This window comes from Microtus ochrogaster, linkage group LG9, assembly GCF_000317375.1.
Source record: "Microtus ochrogaster isolate Prairie Vole_2 linkage group LG9, MicOch1.0, whole genome shotgun sequence".
NCBI lineage: Eukaryota > Metazoa > Chordata > Mammalia > Rodentia > Cricetidae > Microtus > Microtus ochrogaster.
In genome coordinates this window covers 6,574,827-6,586,303 of record NC_022034.1, presented here as the reverse complement: position 1 = coordinate 6,586,303, position 11,477 = coordinate 6,574,827, and positions in this window count along the sequence as shown.

The following is an 11,477-nucleotide window of genomic DNA, read 5'->3' as shown; positions in this document are numbered from 1 at the left end:
CTCCCACATCAATCATCAACCTTCCCAGGAATGGTGTCACCTGCAGTGGTCTGGACCCTCCCACATCAATCATCAATCAAGCAAATGCCCTATAGACTTGCCTGGAGACCAAGTCTACAGAAGAATTTTCTCAATGAATATTTCTTCTTCCCAGATGACGCTAAGTTGTGTAATGTTGACATAAATCTAGCCAGCACAAGTAATATTCAGACTACAACATCTTGTGAAAAATCACACAGCAACAGGCATAGTTGTCTATCCCAATGGTCCCAATTTATAGACAAAGCTAATGTAATAGTTTTCCCTTACCCAGAGGGTGAGCACTGCTGAACTACATCATCCACAGACAAACACCACACATGTAGCAAGAATGCAGTCGGTCTCAGACCAAAGCAGGACAGTCTGAACTTCAAGCTCACTTTCTACCCCTGCATTCCACAGTAGAGAAAGAGTAACTAGGCTGAAAAGGTCTCCTGCACTGTTATTCAATAATTAGTTAATACAAATAAATGATTTTAAGTATAAAACTAAGTGCAATAATAGAGATTGTTATACCGACTGTCTTTTCTCTTGCATACTGTTACCAAAAGAATGACATCTTAACTTCAGAAACAGAAAAAAGACCCATATCATGCCAAATATATAGAGTGATGGCTTGGGTTACCAAAAGATAACAAAGAAGCATACATGTGGATACAGCACATGTAGAAAGAACAAGAAAGGGTCAACACTGGCTGAGGAAGGACTGATGCAGGTAATGAGCACAGGAGTCGTGAAAGAGGATATAAAGCTAATTGTTTTCCTAATTTTAGCACTGCCGTGGGTTTTGTAGATGTATGTTTATGTGTAGTAATATTAAGTGCATTAAAATATTTGACTGAAAATGTAAAATCTAACTGGAAGCGCCATTGCTTCATATATGTGTATTATATATACATACATGCAAAGATATAGATATATATTTTTGGTCTGGCTAACTGTGCTGTGTGAGGATTTTTACTTGCAAGTTATCTACATTGAAGTCATAATTATAAAAATTAAAGCATAATTACTTTTTATGTTTAGGACAGCATTGGATCTTTGGCATTTTTCTAATTTATAACAATTTTAGACTTTAACTTCCATGAGAAAAAGTGACAACGAATTTAAATCTCTGGATCGTTTGGAGTAGCATAGCCGTTTTCACACTGTTAATTCCTTCAGTTGGGAAGTCTCGCACCATCCAGTCCCTTCTTAAACATTTTCAATGTTTGAAACGTTTCTGAGCCATGCTCCCCCGCCTTCTTCAGCAGGTTCTTCCCAGACAACTTCAAGCTATTCTGAATGCTAGTTTTTCATCTTTTCTTTCCATAAAGTTTATTTGTGTATAAAGAAGTTAATAACTTTTGCATGCTTCATTGTATTCTATTTCCTGAAAGTGCTCCTCAGAGCTAGGAATTTTCTGATGAAGTATTGACAGTCTTTCAAGTATAGGATCAGATCGTCTCCAAAGGGTAGATGTTGGGTGATGAATACGATGAATGCTGTGCCCTTGTTCCTTCCTGTTGTATCTTTCTTATTCATTTCTCTTTTCTTATTGCTATGGCTAAGAATTGAGGCTTCTGTATGGAGCAGGTGGGAAGAAAGCAGACTCCGTTCCACATTCCCAACTTTGGAATAAATGCTTTCAGTTTATCTCCAGGGAATGCAATGCTGGCTATAGGTTTGTTAAATGTAGCCTTACTATGTTCCGTGACTTCAGGTCTTGTTTGGATTTTTGGCATAGTCGTATCTGATGGGAACAGCAAAATTTATAAAGCCAGCACAGCTGCTTGACAAAGATCCACCAAAGCTGAGCCACATGATAGCCGCCATGCCACCTTTGTTTTTGATCTCACGTTGCATGCTTGGGGATTTTAATGTTTGTATAACTTGAGGATATTGGATCGCCGGAAATTTTTTTATGAATCATTTATGCCTTCTCCCAGGAGTACTGCTTGTAAGCTTCTCCAGGAAAGTCCTGAGCATACCACCCCTCCCACTTTTAGGGAGATAACCTTATTTACATGGAGGTCTTCCTTATGCGTTTGAGGTTGTGACACACATAAAGAAGTCACAAGTCTCTTTATGAAGCTATGACACATTCTTCAAATATCTGTCCCTCTACTTACTCAGGAACAAGATAATTGAAACAAAGTAATTTAAAAGGGTCAACGAGATTCGGTGGGCTAGAGGAGTTGGCCACAGATCAGACGACAAGATTCTCCCTTCTCTATCCTCAGGCAAGTACATGACATACACAACAGAAAACTCAGGTCAGCTGATCAGCTCTGCCCTACGCAGGGACTTACACTGATGGGCAAATGGTGTAGAAAGACGACAGAAGAATGAGGTGCCAGGACCTCCTTTTCTCAGAAAAGTCAGCTCGGGCAGGGCCAGTGGGGAATCTTATGACCGAGGAACACAAGAACGCCAGCATCAGTGTTTAAGCTTCTAAACACTTATAAATAAATTAATTAATATAAAATAAATTCTATAAAGATATAAAATATAAACATTATAAACATTATCTTATGTCAGAATTTGAATAATAATTGCAACAGTTCGGCTTGAGGATTTTTTGTGCACTCTAGGCACTAAGAATTAAGAATGAATAATACCATTAGGAATTAATAATACACTTCCTGGGAATTTGGCTTGAAAATTTTCTTTCTGTCTAGTGTCCTTGAAACCACAAGAACTACCAGCTTGAGAACAGGCTGTCATATACCTCTAGATTTTTTCAATTTGGGTTATAGAGTTGATAAATAAAAAAGACTATAAAAGAAAACTCTGTTGACTAAACTTAAGGGAAAATGGTTGCAAAAGAAAACTCTGTTCGGTGACAGATTCAGTGATGACTAATCTTATGACCCCAGCTGTGCAGAAAGTTATAAACATGTCGGAAAACAAAAAGTGATATGATCTCTGTTTTGGAACAATATGAATCTATCCCTGTGTACTGAATTCTGTATAAAGAAGCACTCTGGCTGCTAGTCAATCAGGCTGCAGGATTCTCTGGACCTTTATGCCCAACTCATCCTCCCCTCACCAACTCCTCCCCTCTTTTCTAGGACCTGGCCGCCACCACCATCAGGACAGGCCCCCAGTTGTGTTTTTTTCTTTTATCAAGAAGGGATGTTGATGTTCACCTTCCTAGACCAGGATGGAGGGGGGAGGACTTCGGACTTTCCACAGGGCAGGGAACCCTGACTGCTCTTCAGACTCGAGAGGGAGGGGGAGAGGAGTGGGAGGGGAAGGGAGAGAAATGGGAGGCTGGGAGGAGGCGGAAAGTTTTTTTTTTCTTTCTTAATAAAAAAAAAATAAAAAAAAAAAAAGAAGGGATGTTGAACCTTGTCAAAACCTTTTCTGTTTCTGTTGAAACTATGTAATTTCTGTCCCCTCATTTACTTACATATTGTAATTCATTCATTCATTCATTCGTTCATTCACATGCATACACTGAACCATCCCTGCAATATTGGAGTAAGATTAACTTGTCCATGGAGTATGGCTTTTTACAATGTCTTATTAAGTTCACAGATATTTAACTGAGGATGCCTGTGTCTGTGTTCATTGAGAAAAAAGGCTTTTATTTTACTTTTGGTATCAGAGTAACATTGGTTTCATGGAAGGAACCTGATAGACTTGATGACTAATATGAACCATCAACCTGACAGCATTGAGAATCACCATGGAAACAAGACTTTTGGCATGCCTGGGAAGCATTATCTAGATTAATCTTTGACGGAAGACGTTATCATTCTGTGTCCTGGAGTTACAGACGGTATAGGAGAAAAGGTGGCTGAGCAAAAGCAATCGTCTCTTGCTGTCTTGAATGTAAATGCAGTGTGACCATCTGGTTCAAACTACCACTGCTGTGACGTCCCACCACGAAACTGGAGCCAAAATAAATCTTCCTTAAGTGGCTTTTGTCAAGTCTCTTCTTCTAGCAATGAGAAAAGCGACTGACATACTATGGTCTTTCCCTTCCTGCTTAGAGGAAGCAAGAAGAGCATACATGTCTGATAGGATTGAGCAGTGGATCCGTCTTACCCCAGGCTTTCCCCCTTGGGAAGCTCTATTACCTCCTCAGTCATCTTTGCCTCTCTACACAGGTTTGCACTGTATCTTCTTAATTTAATTCTGGCATGTCATCTCTGTCTAGAAGTGGATCCTTTTCTCCTGGCTCTCCAGCTTGTTGAAAGGTAGGCTTTCAAAGCACCTCCTAATGATCTGGTTTTCATGAGTCTGTTGCAGATGTTCCCTGTTTATCTCTTCCTTCACTCATGCCTCATTTTATTTATCATTCTTTTGCCTAGTTGGGCTGAGAAATTTTTGCTCATATGTTTTCAAACAATCATATTTTTGTTTCATTGGTTGTTTGCAATTTTCTCTTGGTTTCTTAATGTCCTCCTTGTTATTTACTATTTGGTTTTTTCTTTCTTTTTTTTCTTCTATTTACTTTATATACATTTTTTTTCTGGCATGTATATCTGTGTGAGGGTTTCAGGTCTCCTAGAACTAGAGTTACAGACAATTGTAAGCTGCCATGTTGGTGCTGGGAATTGAACCAAGGTTCTCTGGAAGAGCACTCAGTGCTCTCAACTGATAAGATATCTCTCCATCTCCTCATTTTGGATTTAACTTATTCTTCCTCTCCTAAGACCATGAGGCATATGAATGAGTTATATGAAACGTCTCTTACGTTTCTTCCAATGGAAATGCCCAAGCATCATCTCTGCTAGACCCCAAAAGTCCCAAGGGGCTGTGCTTTGATTTTCACTCAGTGTTATAGCTTTTAGATTTTATCTTCATTTCTTCAATGACTTCATGCTCATTAAAGAAGTGTCTCATGAAATTTCCAAATACTGAATGCTGTTTTAGGTTTGCTTCCTGTGATCTATAAAGATACAGGGAACTTTTTCAACTTTGTTTGTGAAGGATTGTTTTGGCCTACAATTTGACCTACTTTAGAGACAGTTCCACAGACTGCTAAGAGGGAACATGTATTTCCTTCCCATGGCATGGAACACTGTACAGATAGTTGTAAAGTACATTTAATCTAGGGTCTACTTTACCTCTGAAGTATCTTTGTTGCTTTTTTCTGGATACTATATCTATTGAGAGACAGGTGTAAAAGCCACCCATCACTACTCTATCTGAACCTATCTACACTTTTTTTTCCAAATTAATGTCTGTTTTATGAAATTGGATGTCACTATGATGAGTGTTATATGTTTAAAGTTATGATTAATGGTTCTTAGTTATTAATATATAGCATATTATCTTCCTAAATTTTGATTAATTTTTGCTTGAAACCTAGTTTATGAAGTAATAATGAATACCTCTATTTAAATCTGACTCCTATTATCTTGAAATATTGACTTCGTTTCTATCACTTGGAGTCTGCATGTCTTTGACAGTGAGGTATGTTTCCTGCTGAAAATAAATGGTTGGATCTTATTTTGTCATAATTGTTATATTTGGTGATTTGAAATTTATTTACTCATATACTTATTATTCAGGACAAATGTACAACCTGCAGTAATCTGCTTTCTCCCATCATGTGGGTTCAGGGGATGAATTAGTAGCTCCTAGGTCATCCTTTTTAATCTTTTTAGACTTGACCATTTACACTGAGAGCTTAAAACAAGGGTCCAATGAGTCCTGTGATTTTGTTGTTTGCTCCGAGTACTGCTCCAATTCCTCTCACCTGATGTAATCTTTTCTGTGTGCTTGTGATTAACATTGTCTTCTGTCTTCCTCTGAGTACAGGATCCTTCTCACTATCTTCAGCAATGTACATTTGGTGGTCATGGATATTACTGATTTATATTTATCTATAAAAAAGATACATTTGCTGGACACAGTATTGTTGGCTGGTAGTTACTTCCTTTGAAGGATATCATCCAGTGCCTGTCTTGCCTGCCCCACACCCATGGGTAGATCTTCTGTTAATGTGTACAGTTAGCATCTGCTGCCGCGAGGGTGTTTTTTTCTCACAGCTTTTTTACTGTTTCTTCTGGAATCTTAGCATTCTGAAGTCCCATAAAGTTCTGGTGCCCTGTAGTAAAGGCCTTTTCAGCAGTTGATGTCCCACAAAAACAATTTTACTACAGAAATAAAGTGATTGCTGGGGACTTGAGAGTACTTGGTTCTGAATAGTGGACTGTATGGTCCACAGGTAGCTCTAGAGTTTCAGCCACCAATTGGCTATAGCATCACCCTGTCTGATTGTTCATTTGTCCTAAGGCTATGATGTGGTTAGATCTTTCCCACAAAACATGGTTCTACCGAACATCATATCTTTAATTGTCCAATACAAGGCTTCTATGCTTTGAATTTCTCACCATACCTATGGTGTCCATCTCTGTATCTATGCATTCCCCTTATGCAACACTGTCTCTGGTTATGGCAGGCTGATTCCCTTCAAGAGTTTTCATCAGTCTTTTTGATCATGTTCCAAAAGTAGCTGAGTCTTAATGAGTTTCCTTTCAAGTTGGTGCCTTCAAAGACCTGGGAAGAGATGAAATCAACATCTTGAATGCTGATCCAACACACAAGATGAGTTACAGTCACACAAAAGCTGCTAACTGTTGATGAGACTTGGGAGGAAATGTAGGCCTGTCAAGTAGGCAGGACCACCAGTGTCTTTCACTAAGTCACCTTCTGGAAGTAGCCGCTGTTGAAGCTCCATGATGGCAAATGATGTGGGATTTCCCTCTCTATGCTGTGAATACCATTGGATAATAAAGAAACTGCCTTGATCTGTTGATAGGACCAAACATAGGTAGGCAGGGAAAACTAAACTGAATGCTGGGAGAAAGGAGGCAGAGTAAGGAGAAGCCATGGAGCCTCCGCCAGAGACAGACATGCTAAAACTTTGTTGGTAGGCCATGACCTCGTGATCATGCACAAATTAATGGAGATAGGTTAAATTTATATGTAAGAGTTAGCCAATAAGACGCTAGAGCTAATGGACCAAGCACTGATTTAATTAATACAGTTTCTGAGTGGTTATTTTGGGGCTGAGCTGCCAGGCACAAGGAAACAAACGAGCAGCTTTTTTTTTTTTTACAACAAATTGGCACCCAATGTGACCAACTAAAATCTACATAAAACCTGAGAAAGCTTGAAAAGGAATTCTAGATACTAAAAAGCAAAATTTAGCTGCATTTACTTTTCCAAATGGGTTTTGCTTGTAGGTAGCATACTGCGGCTCCTTTAAGAGAGGTTTTCCTGACTCAGCAGTGGAAAAAAAACAGCTGTGGTTTTGAATTGCCAGCTTTCTGGGTTGTGCTGCTAGTGCAACTGCTGGCTCTTTCAGGAGGTCAAGCATTTAAATGGGTTTTGTGAGCAGAGTGCTACAACTTGCTTAATGGCAACATAGACTGGTTGTGTGCCTAAAAATGGGGCTGTGAGCATGGCTCTCAGAGGCCGTGAACAGCTCTGCCATGCTGGGTCAAGGTGGGGCAAGCAGGCAGTGCCATATTTCTCCTAGCAATGGTGCTGCCTGAGTTAATAAGAAGGGCTTAGCATTTTAAGAAGCATTTCTGGTCAGAAAATAATTACAGATATACAATAAAGACAGATTCAGATGGAAAAGACCTCTAAATGGGTCACAGTGTTGGATAATGTACATAGACTTGGGAGAAAGAAGAAAAAGACTATAGACAGTTATAAAAAAAGAAAATGGTTTTAAAAATGTCTTTAAAGAGACAGAGTACCGACAGTCATAGATTAAAGGGACTAAAGAAAAATAAGCCATGTAAAGATGGAAAATTGACAAAAGAGTCTGGTGTTCTTCTTAAAAAATAATAAAAGAGGGGTAGGGGGTGTTCTTCTTGAACATGGGGCACGGGACAGACACGCACGGCGGAACAAACACAGACACGACACGGCGGCTCCCACGTGGGTTCACTTTAATGGGGGAGGGAAACACAAAAGGGCGAAGGATGTGGGACACACAAGGAAAAGGCAGGACGAGGAGAGGGGCCTCGTGTGGCCCCTGCCTTTTAACGGGGGCCCAAGGCAATCTGGGAAGAATATCTCACACCTGCGCGCAGGTGTGCGCACAGGCAACCATAGTCCAGGGGGAGTCTGGGAGTTGTAGTTTTCCAAAAGAACAACATCTGGATTATATATATTATTGTGTTTTATTTGAATTTTTTGACTGCGAAAGAGTTAAGTACAGAGAGACATTTCATTGTATGGACTGCTAAGTTAAATCAACACAAAGGTATCTTGAGTTTAAAATTTGAGTCTAAGGATATGTTGCTTTGGAAAAGAGATCCTTTTGCTTCCACAGAGGATGAGAACCTGTGGAATACTGCCAGACTGATATGATTTGATGGACCAATGCTCCCTAAAAGGTTGCCATGAACACCCCCCCCAAATTACTTCACCCAATTGCTGATTGAGATGAACCAACACACTGGATACACCATGAAAAACCTGATTAACAGTGACATAGTCTAGATAACTATGTTCAAATTCTCAGATATTGTTTATAAATGCTTGTTTACATTTAAAGGGGATATGTTATAGAGATTTTCATTGGTATAGATCTTGGTTTATTGATACAAATTTAAAGTCAATTTTGTTATACTTTATATATATATACATTTATTTATATATTTTTATATTTATATAAATATATATATATTTCTGCTCTTGATTAAGGTATTATGTTTCTGTAGCTCATTTAACAATGTAAAGTATAATTAAGACATATAGGTTAATAAATAATCATTGATAATAGTCAAACTTGTAGTCATGTTATTTAGATTTTCTAGATGTACAGAGATGTATTTCAGATGAATAAGGAGTTCTTCAACTCTTTCAAAGACAACAGAATATGGCATTTAAAATGTTTTAAGAACTTGGGACTTTTCATGACAGTGAGACACAGCATCTCCTGGCAGCACCAATCAACTTCAGGAGGAAGATGGGCATTGAAGGGGCTCCTCATGGAGTTGGTTAGCCATTTGGGCAAGAAACTGCTCTTTCCTGGACTGCTTGACGAACTGGACATGCAGGACCCACAGAGAAATGACTTATGAACTTGCCTAAAGGTGAGAAAATCCTTTGGGGTTTCTGTTTCATGAAGGAGTCTGTAGGACATTCTGCAGGACACAGAAGAAAGTGACTGACGAACTGCCAATATTGACAGAACTGTCTTTAAAATACCCTGCTTCGTGAAAAGTATGCTGGATATTATAGGCCTGTAGGCTGAAGATGGATACCTCAATGGTAAAAAAAGAACATTGGGTGACTGTCTAGGCAGCGAGATGTCTCTGTTATTTCTAGAGATTTGGAAGTTGCTTACAATGAACTTATTGTTTACTTAGGTAATATTATATCCTTCTGGAGTCTTTGATGGAGTTGAAGAATTCATCGTTATAGTTATAGGTTTCCTTAGTTATGATAAAAGGTAAAGTAGAAACAAATATTATAACTATAATGCTTGCTTGATAACAGTTTTGTTATATGTAATTTTACTATATTAAAGTTAAAGCCCTCCTTTTTATTTAAACAGAAAAGGGAAGGTGATGTGGTATTCCTCTGTGTATGCTATGAATACCATTGGTTAATAAAGAAACTGCCTTGGCCTGTTGATAGGGAAGAACTTAGGTAGGCAGGGAAACCTAAACTGAATGCAAGGAAAAAGGAGGTAGAGTAAGGGAGAAGCCATGGACTTGCTGGAGACAGACGTGCTGAAACTTTGCTGGTAGGCCATAACCTCACAGTGATGCACAGATTAATGGAGCTGGGTTAAATTAATATGTAAGAGTTCGTCAATAAGAAGCTAGAGCTAATGGGCCAAGCAGTGATTTAATTAATACTGTTTCCAAGTGATTATTTTGGGGCTGAGCTGCAGTACACTGGGAAACAAACTAACAACCTCCTTACAACCAACTGCAGATGAAGCTGAATGGTGTCCACTCCTTTTTGATACATTGCTCTTCTATTTCTCATCATTTTTGGCCATTCTTTCAACCATTTTGAGTCTTAAGCTGTCTTTCTGATCATTCTACACTTAGAATAAACCATGTCCTTCATCGCCATACTTTACACTTAAGAGCTCATTACCTAACACCTTACATCAGGAATTGACAAAAACTCAGTATTTTAAAATACTATGCAAATTCACCTCCAAATAGCAGATTAATTGTAAAATTATGTTGTGAGGATAGAAGTTAGGCTAACAATAGCAATTTTGATCATAAATAAACTTGAAGAATTATGCTAGTGGATTAAAGAGTTACACTAAAAATAATCAAAATAATCTGATTTTTTCAAAGCAGCAGAATACAGAATCAAATTGTCTATATCATCCCTTCCTACTGGACAAAGGCACTAGAAAAAATCTAATGTGGAAAAAAATTGATGTTGAATAAACGCTGATGAAGCATTATGACATGATGGGTACTCTTGTGAAAATAATTGAAACTTGTGGGGATAAAGGGTTGGCTTAATCTTGAGGGGCTTACTGCCATGCCTGAGGGCCTGAGTTTGATCCTCGAAACCGACATAATAGAACAAAGCCAGTTTCCCCAAATTGTGCTCTTGCTTTCACAAGCACATCATGAATGCACACACATGTGTGCACAATAAAGAGTAAATGTAATTAAAAAGAGAAACTTGACCAGGTGTGATGATTGATGCCTATTATCACCATTGAGAGACTAAGGCAGGAGAATTGCCTAGTTGTAGTTGGAGGCTGCTCATTCATTCCCAGCCACCCAGATCCAAAATAATCACACAGAAACTGTATTAATTAAAACACTGCTTGGCCAATCACTTCAGTATGTTGTGAGCTAGCTCTTACATCTTAAATTAACCAATTTCTATCAATCTGTGTATCTCCACATGGCTGTGGCCTACCGGTAAGGTTCCATCCAGCATCTGGCATCTGTCTCCTGTGGCAGATACATGGCTTTTTTTTTCTCCACCTACTCTCTCCTCCACTATCTACTTGGAATTTCTGCCTTATTCTGTGCTGCAAGAGGCTCAAAGCAGATTCTTTATTAACCAATGGTATTCACAGCATATGGAGGGGAATCGCATATCACCTAGTGACCCACTTTTGTTTATATTTCAGCATCCTATGTGTTCTTCATCACATGGGGTGCTGTAAAGGCGATCACACCGATAAAAAAACTATCAGGATATGTAGGCTATTTTGATTGTTACTCAAGTTGTGACTTCTATACTCTTATTTCACTCATTTGACATGTTTTTTTTATAAGATGTTTCCTCTGTTCAATCATCTCCAGTTTCATTTTCAGATACAAGTATCATCTTCTGGGATTAAAAATCACTAAGTGATGTTTGGCAAGAGGTCCCCTTGAATTCCTGTCACCAATCCCAAAGTCTTGAATTCAGGACCCATGTAGTAGAAAGAACTGACTTCCAAAAGTTGTCCCTTGATACACACACACACACAGAGGGAG